The sequence below is a fragment of the Triturus cristatus genome, chromosome 12 (genome assembly GCF_964204655.1).
Source record: "Triturus cristatus chromosome 12, aTriCri1.1, whole genome shotgun sequence".
NCBI lineage: Eukaryota > Metazoa > Chordata > Amphibia > Caudata > Salamandridae > Triturus > Triturus cristatus.
In genome coordinates, this window is record NC_140595.1 from 720317671 (window position 1) to 720334606 (window position 16936).

Here is a 16936-nt window from a genome sequence, read left to right on the forward strand (position 1 = left end):
TTTAAAAGTTGACACTTCGAAAATTTTTCTGATCAAATTACCAATGTTATCCTACGGAAGGAAATTCACTTAGCAGGTAGGTGGGGTTATGGTTACTTTTTCTATGTCAGTGTTGGATCCTAGATCCAGCACTACTGTACCACCTGTAAGCAGTTGAGAAACTGCGTTTAAGTTATACAAGCGATTTTTAAGGAATATTTATAAGTTTGCAAAATCGACACTTAGAAGAAATTTTACAGAAAAACAGTCAATGGTTTCCTATGGAAGAAAATTCAAGTTACGGGTAAAGTACATTCTCGTTACTTTGGTAATTCAGTGCTGGGCTCCTAGGCTCAGTACTGGGACATCTATCTAAAACAGGTAAGCAACTACGTTTTCACAATTGGTACAATTTTTAAAGAATATTTGTAAGTTTCAAAAATCGACACTTAGAAACTTTGTCTGCAAAAAGCAAGCAATGATATCCTATGGAAGAAAATTCGAGTTACTGGTAAGTACGGTTAAAATTACTTTTCAGGGTCAGTACTGAGCTACAAGATGCAGCACTGAGGTCTCTCCTGATAACAGGGGAGTAAATCAGAATTCGTTGTTCGGCTGATTTTAGATGAATATTTTAAAGTTCCAAAACTCCACACTTAGAACAATTTCCAAGTGAAACCAGTCAATGTTAGCCTGTGGAAGAGAAGTGAGTTATCGGCTTTTAGGTAAGTACTCGACTGGCAGAGTTATGGTTCTGGGCATAGACTCAGGGGTCTCCCAGGGGAGTCCCAGTCACCTTGCCAAGCCCTAAACTCCCCTTTTATTACACATAATTTACCCCTAAGGTAGGCCCTAGGTAGTCCTAGGTGCATGATGCTATGCAAGTAAAAGATAAGATATGTACTTTGGTGGTTCGCATGTCCTGTAAGTACCAAACAGTCTATTTCATTTTTCACTACTGTGAGGTCTACCTCTCTCATAGGTTAGCATTGGGTATTCCCCTATACTTTTTATTTGGTAATTCCATATCGGAGAGGAGTAGCTTTATTTATTTATTGAAAATCCTACTTATTGGTGAGGTTGGATTTAACTTTACTATTTTAGAAATGCCACTTTTAGAGAGTGAACATTTCTCTGCACTTACTGCTCTATTTACCTGAAACCTGGCCCCAATACACGTCTGGATTGGGCTGGGTGACAGCAACATTTGTGCCTTCCCTGTAGAGAGCCACAACACAGGTTACTCAACTGCACCTGGGGGGTGAGCTCCGCGCCCCCTCCACCCCCAATAGGTTCAAGAACGATAATTTATGTAAGTAAATACATTACAGCTACAGCTTATAATCATGTTAAATTAAATAATTTGTTGTTAGATGGTTTAAATATTTAAACCTCTGGTACATTTGGTAATTCTGTAAAAGCAGAACCCAACTGCCGTAACATTGCCAACCACAATGCCGTGACTTGGATTCGAACCAAGGTTGCTGCGGCCACAATGCAGACTACTAACCACTATACGATCACGGCGAGGTACATGGGCTCAATGACATACACTAACATGGAGAATTTATAATTTGGAACACTCAGGGCTGCTCCTGTGATAGGCTGGATGTATTCATTGCTTCCTCATTCCTCATACAGAGGCTGCGTCTCCTCAGTGGTTGATAGGCTGAAACCGTTTCCTGGCCGCCTGCTTGTGAACTGCCAGGAGTCAAAGATCACACATTACACTTACGGGCCTGTGATGGGACACCAATGCAGAGAAACCCACTTGGCACAGACTTTCTCTTCTGTCTATTAGACCTGCATCTTCCCTGCACCTTTCAAGCCATTTGTATGTGAAGCAAGAAAGAGTTAAGGAGTGATCCATCCACACTTTTATAGGGAGGATGCCGCCGTGAGCTCCTCCCAGCTAATCACAAGAACAGCAGTAAAGTAATATAAATACACAGTTGAGGGCGGGCTGCAAGGTCATGTTTTTGAGTAATTATTGAAACTGACCTCAGTGGCTCATTAGCAGAGCTGCGGCTAATGACTGGTTTCAAATCATGATGAAGCAAGCACCATGGCTCGTAGGGGACCCACAACACGCTTTTGTTAGCTCACTGAATTAAAGTATAAACTTCCGCCGTGTGTGAGTGGTAAAGGCTTGTTAATATGGTTCCTTTTCCAATTCAAGTCTGACAACAAGAGGCAGAAACCACGTGGCTTCGAAAGCTCTGGATTTTAGCCACCAACCACAGAGAAAGAGAGAACTGTCAGTATGAGAGTTGGAGAAAACAGGAGCGGGAGCAAGGAGCTCAAATGAGATTAATGGCGCGTAAATAGAGAGCGTAAAGGAACAGTTACACAGCTAAGAAAAGTGAAAGAAAGACTAAGGAAAAAAACATAGAAAGAGCCTGTAGATGAAATTCTCTTCGTGGGACAGCAGATTAAGAGAAATTACATAGGGAGAGGTTAACCATGTAACACGGGGGAGAATAAAAAAGAAAATGCAGTTTTATGAAGTGTGTTTGCCAAATCCAGCCAGCACTTTTGTTCTATTTCTCTCTTTGCATCTTTTATTGGTAAAGTAAGTTTCAAGTGCATGCCCAGGTATGATTGAGAGAGCAATGGTATAATAATTTGAAGCGTTTACACCAGTGCTAAAGTAGGAAGAGAGGTGTAGCAAAGACATGAAAGAGGTAGCGATAATAAATATGTGGAGAGGCAATAGTGACACAAAAATAAGCCACCTATTTATAAAACTTAAATTGAGGAAATACTAAAGGTTAACTTCTGAAATTGTAGCCGATAATAACAAGATTCTCGTTGTTGGCAGGATTCGAACCTGCGCGGGGAGACCCCAATGGATTTCAAGTCCATTGCCTTAACCACTCGGCCACAACAACTTACTTTAAGCTGCATGCAAATATTTTGTTTGAAAGTATTCAAGTTGTCCCACATCAACGTACTGATATTCTGCAATGCCCTTTTTCAAAAACAATGTTTTTTTCATCATGCACGTTCTGTCCTAAAAACAAAAATTGCATGAGTATATCTCTGGATCTGTAAAAGGATACGCTTGCATTCAAACTCTCATGTGGCACTCAATTTTTGGACCCTGTTGCACTCTGTTTTTGCGCTGCTTTTAGTCTACGACCCATATTACAGAAGTCTACCATCTCTGAGTATTTGTGACTCCTTTGTAAGTACCTTGTCTTTAATCCTTGAAGAGCTCTATAATAAACGGGTCCGTCAAAGATTGCTTGAATGGAAGATAAAAGAAGGCCCACTTGTCTCACCAAATGCCGTAGAGAAACCTGATGTTTTACTCACATAATCCTCAGTTCATTTTTGTTAGACATGGCATCCTTAAGGTGGCCTACCAGCAACCTTTTTGCTTTTCACCTCACGTTTTGCTCTATCTTTATGTTGGCCTTAGGACTCTAATCACTTTATCACTACTGTGAGAAAGTGGCTCTGTATATACTGTTCCCAAATAGGGACAGTGTGCACAGAGTCCTCAGTGCCCAGAGGTTTGACAGAGGCTAAAGTTTGATATAACCTTACTCTCTGAAGTGGTAGCTTGCTCGAGCAGTAAGGCAGTATCCGAGGACAGTGTAAAGCATTTGTTGTACACACTCAGTCAGCAAATGGTCTCACACACTCAAGAACTGAACTCTAGGCCAATAGTTTGTATAAAAAATATATCGTTATTTTATTTTAGAACCAACAATAGGTATCAAAATATACTTTCTCAGAATAAGATGCTTTAGTTAAATACTTTGCAATAGGCAATTGACTTTTGCAGGTAATAGTTACAGTTTATTGCAATAGGAAACACAATTTCAAATGCAATAATACATTGAGCTCAATGGGAATTTTAAGTTATATGCAATTCATTACTTTCAGGATTACTTTTCTAAATCCAGGACTGGATCCTAGATTCAGTCCTGGGACAGTTCTTGGAAACAAGTGAGTAAATTCGTTTTAGTAACTGTTGTGATTTTCAAGCAATATTTTGCTATTTTAAAAGTTGACACTTAGAATTTTTTTCTGATCAAATTACCAATGTTATCCTATGGAAGGAAATTCACTTAGCAGGTAGGTGGGGTTATGGTTACTTTTTCTATGTCAGTGTTGGATCCTAGATCCAGCACTACTGTACCACCTGTAAGCAGTTGAGAAACTGCGTTTAAGTTATACAAGCGATTTTTAAGGAATATTTATAAGTTTGCAAAATCGACACTTAGAAGAAATTTTACAGAAAAACAGTCAATGGTTTCCTATGAAAGAAAATTCAAGTTACGGGTAAAGTACGTTCTCGTTACTTTGGTAATTCAGTGCTGGGCTCCTAGGCTCAGTACTGGGACATCTATCTAAAACAGGTAAGCAATTACGTTTTCACAATTGGTATGATTTTTAAAGAATATTTGTAAGTTTCAAAAATCGACACTTAGAAACTTTGTCAGCAAAAAACAAGCAATGATATCCTATGGAAGAAAATTCGAGTTACTGGTAAGTACGGTTAAAATTACTTTTCAGGGTCAGTACTGAGCCACAAGATGCAGCACTGAGGTCTCTCCTGATAACAGGTTAGTAAATCAGAATTCGTTGTTCGGCTGATTTTAGATGAATATTTTAAAGTTCCAAAACTAAATACTTAGAAGAATTTCCAAGTGAAACCAGTCAATGTTAGCCTATGGAAGAGAAGTGAGTTATCGGCTTTTAGGTAAGTACTCGACTGGCAGAGTTATGGTTCTGGGCATAGACTCAGGGGTCTCCCAGGGGAGTCCCAGTCTACTTGCCAAGCCCTAAACTCCCCTTTTATTACATATAATTTACCCCTAAGGTAGGCCCTAGGTAGTCCTGGGTGCATGATGCTATGCAAGTAAAAGATAAGATATGTACTTTGGTGGTTCGCATGTCCTGTAAGAACCAAACAGTCTATTTGATTTTTCACTACTGTGAGGTCTACCTCTCTCATAGGTTAGCATTGGGTATTCCCCTATACTTTTTATTTGGTAATTCCATATCGGAGAGGAGTAGCTTTATTTATTTATTGAAAATCCTACTTACTGGTGAGGTTGGATTTAACTTTACTATTTTAGAAATGCCACTTTTAGAGAGTGAACATTTCTCTGCACTTACTGCTCTATTTACCTGAAACCCGGCCCCAATACACGTCTGGATTGGGCTGGGTGACAGCAACATTTGTGCCTTCCCTGTAGAGAGCCACCACACAGGTTACTCAACTGCACCTGGGGGGTGAGCTCTGCTCCCCCTCCACCCCCAATAGGTTCAAGAACGATAATTTATGTAAGTAAATACATTATAGCTACAGCTTATAATCATGTTAAATTAAATAATTTGTTGTTAGATGGTTTAAATATTTAAACCTCTGGTACATTTGGTAATTCTGTAAAAGCAGAACCCAACTGCCGTCACATTGCCAACCACAATGCTGTGACTTGGATTCGAACCAAGGTTGCTGCGTCTACAACGCAGAGTACTAACCACTAAACAATCACGGCGAGCTACATGGGCTCAATGACATACACTAACATGGAGAATTTATAATTTGGAACACTCAGAGCTGCTCCTGTGATAGGCTGGATGTATTCATTGCTTCCTCATTCCTCATACAGAGGCTGCGTCTCCTCAGTGGTTGATAGGCTGAAACCGTTTCCTGGCCGCCTGCTTGTGAACTGCCAGGAGTCAAAGATAACACATTACACTTGCGGGCCTGTGATGGGACACCAATGCAGAGAAACCCACTTGGCACAGACCTTATATTCTGTCTATTAGACCTGCATCTTCCCTGCACCTTTCAAGCCATTTGTATGTGAAGCAAAAAGAGTTAAGGAGTGATCCATCTACACTTTTATAGGGAGGATGCCGCCGTGAGCGCCTCCCAGCTAATCACACGAACAGCAGTAAAGTAATATAAATACACAGTTGAGGGCGGGCTGCAAGGTCATGTTTTTGAGTAATTATTGAAACTGACCTCAGTGGCTCATTAGCAGAGCTGCGGCTAATGACTGGTTCCAAATCATGATGAAGCAAGCACCATGGCTCGTAGGGGACCCACAACACGCTTTTCTTAGCTCACTGAATTAAAGTATAAACTTCCGCCGTGTGTGAGTGGTAAAGGCTTGTTAATATGGTTCCTTTTCCAATTCAAGTCTGACAACAAGAGGCAGAAACCACGTGGCTTCGAAAGCTCTGGATTTTAGCCACCAACCACAGAGAAAGAGAGAACTGGCAGTATGAGAGTTGGAGAAAACAGGAGCGGAAGAAAGGAGCTCAAATGAGATTAATGGCGCGTAAATAGAGAGCGTAAAGGAACAGTTACACAGCTAAGAAAAGGGAAAGAAAGACTAAGGAAAAAAACACAGAAAGAGCATGTAGATGAAATTCTCTTCCTTAGACAGCAGATTAAGAGAAATTACATAGGGAGAGGTTAAGCATGTAACACGGGGAGAATAAAAAAGAAAATGTAGTTTTATGAAGTGTGTTTGCCAAATCCAGCCAGCACTTTTGTTCTATTTCTCTCTTTGCATCTTTTATTGGTAAAGTAAGTTTCAAGTGCATGCCCAGGTATGATTGAGAGAGCAATGGTATAATAATTTGAAGCGTTTACACCAGTGCTAAAGTAGGAAGAGAGGTGTAGCAAAGACATGAAAGAGGTAGCGATAATAAATATGTGGAGAGGCAATAGTGACACAAAAATAAGCCACCTATTTATAAAACTGAAATTGAAGAAATACTAAAGGTTAACTTCTGAAATTGTAGCCGATAATAACAAGATTCTTGTTGTTGGCAGGATTCGAACCTGCGCGGGGAGACCCCAATGGATTTCAAGTCCATCGCCTTAACCACTCGGCCACAACAACTTACTGTAAGCTGCATGCAAATATTTTGTTTGAAAGTATTCAAGTTGTCCCACATCAAAGTACTGATATTCTGTAATGCGCTTTTTAAAAACAATGTTTTTTTCATCATGCACGTTCTGTCCTAAAAACAAAAATTGCATGAGTATATCTCTGGATCTGTAAAAGGATACGCTTGCATGCAAACGCTCATGTGGCACTCAATTTTTTGGACCCTGTTGCACTCTGTTTTTGCGCTGCTTTTAGTCTACGACCCATATTACAGAAGTCTACCATCTCTGAGTATTTGTGACTCCTTTGTAAGTACTTTATCTTTAATCCTTGAAGAGCTCTATAATAAATGGGTCCGTCAAAGATTGCTTGAATGGAAGATAAAAGAAGGCCCACTTGTCTCACCAAATGCCGTAGAGAAACCTGATGTTTTACTCACGTAATCCTCAGTTCATTTTTGTTAGACATGGCATCCTTAAGGTGGCCTACCAGCAACCTTTTTGCTTTTCACCTCACGTTTTGCTCTATCTTTATGTTGGCCTTAGGACTCTAATCACTTTATCACTACTGTGAGAAAGTGGCTCTGTATATACTGTTCCCAAATAGGTACAGTGTGCACAGAGTCCTCAGTGCCCAGAGGTTTGACAGAGGCTAAAGTTGATATAACCTTACTCTCTAAAGTGGTAGCTTGCTCGAGCAGTAAGGCAGTATCCGAGGACAGTGTAAAGCATTTGTTGTACACACTCAGTCAGCAAATGATCTCACACACTCAAGAACTGACCTCTAGGCCAATGGTTTGTATAAAAAATATATCGTTGTTTTATTTTAGAACCAACAATAGGTATCAAAATATACTTTCTCAGAATAAGATGCTTTAGTTAAATTCTTTGCAATAGGCAATTGACTTTTGCAGGTAATAGTTACAGTTTATTGCAATAGGAAACACAATTTCAAATACAATAATACATTGAGCTCAATGGGAATTTTAAGTTATATGCAATTCATTACTTTCAGGATTACTTTTCTAAATCCAGGACTGGATCCTAGATTCAGTCCTGGGACAGTTCTTGGAAACAAGTGAGTAAATTCGTTTTAGTAACTGTTGTGATTTTCAAGCAATATTTTGCTATTTTAAAAGTTGACACAGACATTTTTTCTGATCAAATTACCAATGTTATCCTATGGAAGGAAACTCACTTAGCAGGTAGGTGGGGTGATGGTTACTTTTTCTATGTCAGTGTTGGATCCTAGATCCAGCACTACTGTACCACCTGTAAGCAGTTGAGAAACTGCGTTTAAGTTATACAAGCGATTTTTAAGGAATATTTATAAGTTTGCAAAATCGACACTTAGAAGAAATTTTACAGAAAAACAGTCAATGGTTTCCTATGGAAGAAAATTCAAGTTACGGGTAAAGTATGTTCTCGTTACTTTGGTAATTCAGTGCTGGGCTCTTAGGCTCAGTACTGGGACATCTATCTAAAACAGGTAAGCAATTACGTTTTCACAATTGGTATGATTTTTAAAGAATATTTGTAAGTTTCAAAAATCGACACTTAGAAACTTTGTCAGCAAAAAGCAAGCAATGATATCCTATGGAAGAAAATTCGAGTTACTGGTAAGTACGGTTAAAATTACTTTTCAGGGTCAGTACTGAGCTACAAGATGCAGCACTGAGGTCTCTCCTGTTAACAGGTGAGTAAATCAGAATTCGTTGTTCGGCTGATTTTAGATGAATATTTTAAAGTTCCAAAACTCCACACTTAGAAGAATTTCCAAGTGAAACCAGTCAATGTTAGCCTATGGAAGAGAAGTGAGTTATCGGCTTTTAGGTAAGTACTCGACTGGCAGAGTTGTGGTTCTGGGCATAGACTCAAGGGTCTCCCAGGGGTGTCCCAGTCTACTTGCCAAGCCCTAAACTCCCCTTTTATTACATATAATTTACCCCTAAGGTAGGCCCTAGGTAGTCCTAGGTGCATGATGCTATGCAAGTAAAAGATAAGATATGTACCTCGGTGGTTCGCATGTCCTGTAAGTACCAAACAGTCTATTTCATTTTTCACTACTGTGAGGTCTACCTCTCTCATAGGTTAGCATTGGGTATTCCCCTATACTTTTTATTTGGTAATTCCATATCGGAGAGGAGTAGCTTTATTTATTTACTGAAAATCCTACTTACTGGTGAGGTTGGATTTAACTTTACTATTTTAGAAATGCCACTTTTAGAGAGTGAACATTTCTCTGCACTTACTGCTCTATTTACCTGAAACCCGGCCCCAATACACATCTGGATTGGGCTGGGTGACAGCAACATTTGTGCCTTCCCTGTAGAGAGCCACAACACAGGTTACTCAACTGCACCTGGGGGGTGAGCTCCGCTCCCCCTCCACCCCCAATAGGTTCAAGAACGATAATTTATGTAAGTAAATACATTATAGCTACAGCTTATAATCATGTTAAATTAAATAATTTGTTGTTAGATGGTTTAAATATTTAAACCTCTGGTACATTTGGTAATTCTGTAAAAGCAGAACCCAACTGCCGTCACATTGCCAACCACAATGCTGTGACTTGGATTCGAACCAAGGTTGCTGCGTCTACAACGCAGAGTACTAACCACTAAACGATCACGGCGAGCTACATGGGCTCAATGACATACACTAACATGGAGAATTTATAATTTGGAACACTCAGAGCTGCTCCTGTGATAGGCTGGATGTATTCATTGCTTCCTCATTCCTCATACAGAGGCTGCGTCTCCTCAGTGGTTGATAGGCTGAAACCGTTTCCTGGCCGCCTGCTTGTGAACTGCCAGGAGTCAAAGATAACACATTACACTTGCGGGCCTGTGATGGGACACCAATGCAGAGAAACCCACTTAGCACAGACCTTATATTCTGTCTATTAGACCTGCATCTTCCCTGCACCTTTCAAGCCATTTGTATGTGAAGCAAAAAGAGTTAAGGAGTGATCCATCTACACTTTTATAGGGAGGATGCCGCCGTGAGCGCCTCCCAGCTAATCACACGAACAGCAGTAAAGTAATATAAATACACAGTTGAGGGCGGGCTGCAAGGTCATGTTTTTGAGTAATTATTGAAACTGACCTCAGTGGCTCATTAGCAGAGCTGCGGCTAATGACTGGTTCCAAATCATGATGAAGCAAGCACCATGGCTCGTAGGGGACCCACAACACGCTTTTCTTAGCTCACTGAATTAAAGTATAAACTTCCGCCGTGTGTGAGTGGTAAAAGCTTGTTAATATGGTTCCTTTTCCAATTCAAGTCTGACAACAAGAGGCAGAAACCACGTGGCTTCGAAAGCTCTGGATTTTAGCCACCAACCACAGAGAAAGAGAGAACTGGCAGTATGAGAGTTGGAGAAAACAGGAGCGGAAGAAAGGAGCTCAAATGAGATTAATGGCGCGTAAATAGAGAGCGTAAAGGAACAGTTACACAGCTAAGAAAAGGGAAAGAAAGACTAAGGAAAAAAACACAGAAAGAGCCTGTAGATGAAATTCTCTTCCTGGGACAGCAGATTAAGAGAAATTACATAGGGAGAGGTTAAGCATGTAACACGGGGGAGAATAAAAAAGAAAATGCAGTTTTATGAAGTGTGTTTGCCAAATCCAGCCAGCACTTTTGTTCTATTTCTCTCTTTGCATCTTTTATTGGTAAAGTAAGTTTCAAGTGCATGCCCAGGTATGATTGAGAGAGCAATGGTATAATAATTTGAAGCGTTTACACCAGTGCTAAAGTAGGAAGAGAGGTGTAGCAAAGACATGAAAGAGGTAGCGATAATAAATATGTGGAGAGGCAATAGTGACACAAAAATAAGCCACCTATTTATAAAACTGAAATTGAAGAAATACTAAAGGTTAACTTCTGAAATTGTAGCCGATAATAACAAGATTCTTGTTGTTGGCAGGATTCGAACCTGCGCGGGGAGACCCCAATGGATTTCAAGTCCATCGCCTTAACCACTCGGCCACAACAACTTACTGTAAGCTGCATGCAAATATTTTGTTTGAAAGTATTCAAGTTGTCCCACATCAAAGTACTGATATTCTGCAATGCGCTTTTTAAAAACAATGTTTTTTTCATCATGCACGTTCTGTCCTAAAAACAAAAATTGCATGAGTATATCTCTGGATCTGTAAAAGGATACGCTTGCATGCAAACTCTCATGTGGCACTCAATTTTTTGGACCCTGTTGCACTCTGTTTTTGCGCTGCTTTTAGTCTACGACCCATATTACAGAAGTCTACCATCTCTGAGTATTTGTGACTCCTTTGTAAGTACTTTATCTTTAATCCTTGAAGAGCTCTATAATAAATGGGTCCGTCAAAGATTGCTTGAATGGAAGATAAAAGAAGGCCCACTTGTCTCACCAAATGCCGTAGAGAAACCTGATGTTTTACTCACGTAATCCTCAGTTCATTTTTGTTAGACATGGCATCCTTAAGGTGGCCTACCAGCAACCTTTTTGCTTTTCACCTCACGTTTTGCTCTATCTTTATGTTGGCCTTAGGACTCTAATCACTTTATCACTACTGTGAGAAAGTGGCTCTGTATATACTGTTCCCAAATAGGTACAGTGTGCACAGAGTCCTCAGTGCCCAGAGGTTTGACAGAGGCTAAAGTTGATATAACCTTACTCTCTAAAGTGGTAGCTTGCTCGAGCAGTAAGGCAGTATCCGAGGACAGTGTAAAGCATTTGTTGTACACACTCAGTCAGCAAATGATCTCACACACTCAAGAACTGACCTCTAGGCCAATGGTTTGTATAAAAAATATATCGTTGTTTTATTTTAGAACCAACAATAGGTATCAAAATATACTTTCTCAGAATAAGATGATTTAGTTCAATACTTTGCAATAGGCAATTGACTTTTGCAGGTAATAGTTACAGTTTATTGCAATAGGAAACACAATTTCAAATACAATAATACATTGAGCTCAATGGGAATTTTAAGTTATATGCAATTAATTACTTTCAGGATTACTTTTCTAAATCCAGGACTGGATCCTAGATTCAGTCCTGGGACAGTTCTTGGAAACAAGTGAGTAAATTCGTTTTAGTAACTGTTGTGATTTTCAAGCAATATTTTGCTATTTTAAAAGTTGACACTTAGAAACTTTTTCTGATCAAATTACCAATGTTATCCTATGGAAGGAAATTCACTTAGCAGGTAGGTGGGGTTATGGTTACTTTTTCTATGTCAGTGTTGGATCCTAGATCCAGCACTACTGTACCACCTGTAAGCAGTTGAGAAACTGCGTTTAAGTTATACAAGCGATTTTTAAGGAATATTTATAAGTTTGCAAAATCGACACTTAGAAGAAATTTTACAGAAAAACAGTCAATGGTTTCCTATGGAAGAAAATTCAAGTTACGGGTAAAGTACGTTCTCATTACTTTGGTAATTCAGTGCTGGGCTCCTAGGCTCAGTACTGGGACATTTATCTAAAACAGGTAAGCAATTACGTTTTCACAATTGGTACGATTTTTAAAGAATATTTGTAAGTTTCAAAAATCGACACTTAGAAACTTTGTCAGCAAAAAGCAAGTAATGATATCCTATGGAAGAAAATTCGAGTTACTGGTAAGTACGGTTAAAATTACTTTTCAGGGTCAGTACTGAGCTACAAGATGCAGCACTGAGGTCTCTCCTGATAACAGATGAGTAAATCAGAATTCGTTGTTCGGCTGATTTTAGATGAATATTTTAAAGTTCCAAAACTCCACACTTAGAAGAATTTCCAAGTGAAACCAGTCAATGTTAGCCTATGGAAGAGAAGTGAGTTATCGGCTTTTAGGTAAGTACTCGACTGGCAGAGTTATGGTTCTGGGCATAGCCTCAGGGGTCTCCCAGGGGAGTCCCAGTCTACTTGCCAAGCCCTAAACTCCCCTTTTATTACATATAATTTACCCCTAAGGTAGGTCCCAGGTAGTCCTGGGTGCATGATGCTATGCAAGTAAAAGATAAGATATGTACTTTGGTGGTTCGCATGTCCTGTAAGAACCAAACAGTCTATTTTATTTTTCACTACTGTGAGGTCTACCTCTCTCATAGGTTAGCATTGGGTATTCCCCTTTACTTTTTATTTGGTAATTCCATATCGGAGAGGAGTAGCTTTATTTATTTATTGAAAATCCTACTTACTGGTGAGGTTGGATTTAACTTTACTATTTTAGAAATGCCACTTTTAGAGAGTAAACATTTCTCTGCACTTACTGCTCTATTTACCTGAAACCTGGCCCCAATACACGTCTGGATTGGGCTGGGTGACAGCAACATTTGTGCCTTCCCTGTAGAGAGCCACAACACAGGTTACTCAACTGCACCTTGGGGGTGAGCTCCGCTCCCCCTCCACCCCCAATAGGTTCAAGAACGATAATTTATGTAAGTAAATACATTATAGCTACAGCTTATAATCATGTTAAATTAAATAATTTGTTGTTAGATAGTTTAAATATTTAAACCTCTGGTACATTTGGTAATTCTGTAAAAGCAGAACCCAACTGCCGTAACATTGCCAACCACAATGCCGCGACTTGGATTCGAACCAAGGTTGCTGCAGCCACAACGCAGAGTACTAACCACTATACGATCACAGTGAGCTACATGGGCTCAATGACATGCACTAACATGGAGAATTTATAATTTGGAACACTCAGGGCTGCTCCTGTGATAGGCTGGATGTATTCATTGCTTCCTCATTCCTCATACAGAGGCTGTGTCTCCTCAGTGGTTGATAGGCTGAAACCGTTTCCTGGCCGCCTGCTTGTGAACTGCCAGGAGTCAAAGATAACACATTACACTTGCGGGCCTCTGATGGGACACCAATGCAGAGAAACCCACTTTGCACAGACCTTCTATTCTGTCTATTAGACCTGCATCTTCCCTGCACCTTTCAAGCCATTTGTATGTGAAGCAAGAAAGAGTTAAGGAGTGATCCATCTACACTTTTGTAGGGAGGATGCCGCCGTGAGCTCCTCCCAGCTAATCACACGAACAGCAGTAAAGTAATATAAATACACAGTTGAGGGCGGGCTGCAAGGTCATGTTTTTGAGTAATTATTGAAACTGACCTCAGTGGCTCATTAGCAGAGCTGCGGCTAATGACTGGTTCCAAATCATGAAGAAGCAAGCACCATGGCTCGTAGGGGACCCACAACACGCTTTTCTTAGCTCACTGAATTAAAGTATAAACTTCCGCCGTGTGTGAGTGGTAAAGGCTTGTTAATATGGTTCCTTTTCCAATTCAAGTCTGACAACAAGAGGCAGAAACCACGTGGCTTCGAAAGCTCTGGATTTTAGCCACCAACCACAGAGAAAGAGAGAACTGGCAGTATGAGAGCTGGAGAAAACAGGAGCAGGAGCAAGGAGCTCAAACTTGCAATCTCCTGAGGCGGAAGCCGGGAGAGGACGAAATATTTTTAAAATTTGTATTTTGTGTCACTGATAAAAATTGCATTTTAACTGCGCACTCACCCTTCAGGCACCTCCTTTTGGGCTAGAAGTACGCCTAAACAGCGACCCCTTCGCTGCACCGATTCCGCCAAAACAAACAGTTCTGCCGCCATTACCGGCGAGGAACAGAGGCCACGCCTACCTGCAGGCCACGCCCACTCACCTTGGTATAAAACGCTGCCGACAGCGCGACCTAGCCAGAACTTCGCAATCTCCTGAGGCGGAAGCCGGGAGAGGACGAAATATTTTTAAAATTTGTATTTTGTGTCACTGATAAAAATTGCATTTTAACTGCGCACTCACCCTTCAGGCACCTCCTTTTGGGCTAGAAGTACGCCTAAACAGCGACCCCTTCGCTGCACCGATTCCGCCAAAACAAACAGTTCTGCCGCCATTACCGGCGAGGAACAGAGGCCACGCCTACCTGCAGGCCACGCCCACTCACCTTGGTATTAAACGCTGCCGACAGCGCGACCTAGCCAGAACTTCGCAATCTCCTGAGGCGGAAGCCGGGAGAGGACGAAATATTTTTTAAATTTGTATTTTGTGTCACTGATAAAAATTTGCATTTTAACTGCGCACTCACCCTTCAGGCACCTCCTTTTGGGCTAGAAGTACGCCTAAACAGCGACCCCTTCGCTGCACCGATTCCGCCAAAACAAACAGTTCTGCCGCCATTACCGGCGAGGAACAGAGGCCACGCCTACCTGCAGGCCACGCCCACCCTCCCCCTCTCCCACCTTTAAGGATGTGCATTCACCGGACGCGCAGCGGACGGGCGCAGCGGGCGCGCCGTTTGCGCGCCGAAGGCGCGCCTAAGGCAAGCCCGTCTTCGCCCGTCCTCGCCAAGTCCTCGCCTCTCGCCAGACCCCCTGCCCAAAAGTCATACGTATACGACAGTGATACACTGTGGTCACTCAACCCTGGCCTGAGATGCGACAAGCTAGAGGGCTGCATTGGTCGTACCGCCCTCCACTGTAAAAGCTGTAACCTGGTCTTACCTGCACCACGCCATATCAGCCAGAAAGAGAACAAAAGGAAGGAAACGTCACTTACCATCATGCAGCTGAATGTTAGATCCCTGGTCAAACACCATGCGGAGGTAAGAACGCTATTAATGGATGAGAACCCAGACATAATGTTTCTGAGTGAAACCTGGCTTAAAGATGAACTAACCAGTATCCCCAATCTTGCTATACCGGATGGGTTTGCTATGACCTGTATTAACAGAGATTCAAGAGGAGGGGGCATCGCCGCCATCCACAGATCCTCCTGCACCTGCTCCTTTCTAAAGGAAAGCATTGCGGACTGTGAATGCGCACGCTTCAAAATTTCCACTAATCCAAATTGCACTTTTTCAGGCCTGTTTATCTACAGACCGCCGGGGCCTTCCACGAAATTCACGGAAGAGCTCATTGAGGTAACACACGCTATGATTACTGACTCGGCCAACTTCACAATCTTAGGAGATCTCAATCTCCATATAGACAATTCATCAGATGCTAAAATCAGCAACTTGACAGCAGACCTAGCTGCTCTTCAGCTAATTCAGCTTGTCCGAACCCCAACACATGTTGCGGGCCATCTGCTGGACCCAGTGTTTACGAACATTCCAGAGGCCAGAGCGGATGATCCTATACCCATGGCCTGGACGGACCACTCACTAGTAACCTTCTCCATCCCTAATAACCACTCCACCATAAAAAAGTCTCCAACTTCCTGCCTAAAACGACCTTGGCACAAACTCCAACAATGTGACCTTGCAGCGAGTTTGGGGAGACCTAACCTGGAGGATATAGATGATATTGAGAAATCATATATGTCCTTCCAGAACTGGATTACCAAGGGACTGGACGCCATTATACCAGCGAAGTGGACCAAAGGGCGTAGCACCCCTTCCAATCCCTGGTACAATGAGAACCTCAAAACAATGAGGAAAGTCTGTAAAAAAATGGAGCGACAATGGAGAAAGGAGTACAAGCAGGAGGACAAAGACGCATATTTGACCACTCTCAGAACGTATCACAAGGCAATCCGGGTAGCCCGTGCTGCCTTCTACGCCACTGAGATAAATGCTAGCCCTAACCCCACGAAAACGATCTTCCAAATCGTGCAAAAACTACAAAACGGAAACAAGCCGGCTTCTCACATTACCTCCACGCAACAATGTGAAGACCTAGCTACCTTCTTCACGGATAAAGTGAAAAAAATTTACAACGCCTTCACCCAGGACAGTCCAGAGGACATCAACCCTCCCACTACCATCCTCGGAGACTCTAGTCTCACACGCATACCCGCCATCTCCGGTGAAGAACTCTCTAAACTTTGTAGGAAGGTGAAATCGGGCGCACCCACAGATCCGATGAGGCCTACTCATTTTCTGGAAGCCTTGGAATTCTTCCTCCCACCCTTGACCTCACTCCTTAATCTTTCATTTGCCACGGCTACGGTCCCCACTTGCTGGAAACAGGCCTGGGTAACACCGATCATAAAAAAACCCTCCCTAGACCCCGCTAAACCGGAAAACTACCGGCCCGTTTCTCTGCTCCCATGGGTCGCGAAACTGGCGGAAGCCCACGCTAACAAAATTCTAAGTGAGCACATGGCGAAAAAC

General features: G+C 41.8%; 3 non-coding genes across 3 annotated transcripts; all 3 read right to left on the reverse strand.

Moving 5' to 3' along the window:
* Positions 1-2788: 2788 nt before the first annotated feature.
* On the reverse strand, positions 2789-2870 carry TRNAS-UGA (transfer RNA serine (anticodon UGA)). Its single transcript has one exon. It is a non-coding gene; the product is annotated as a tRNA-Ser (tRNA).
* Positions 2871-6775: 3905 nt separating this feature from the next.
* On the reverse strand, positions 6776-6857 carry TRNAS-UGA (transfer RNA serine (anticodon UGA)). Its single transcript has one exon. It is a non-coding gene; the product is annotated as a tRNA-Ser (tRNA).
* Positions 6858-10760: 3903 nt separating this feature from the next.
* TRNAS-UGA (transfer RNA serine (anticodon UGA)) lies at positions 10761-10842 on the reverse strand. Its single transcript has one exon. It is a non-coding gene; the product is annotated as a tRNA-Ser (tRNA).
* Positions 10843-16936: the final 6094 nt, after the last annotated feature.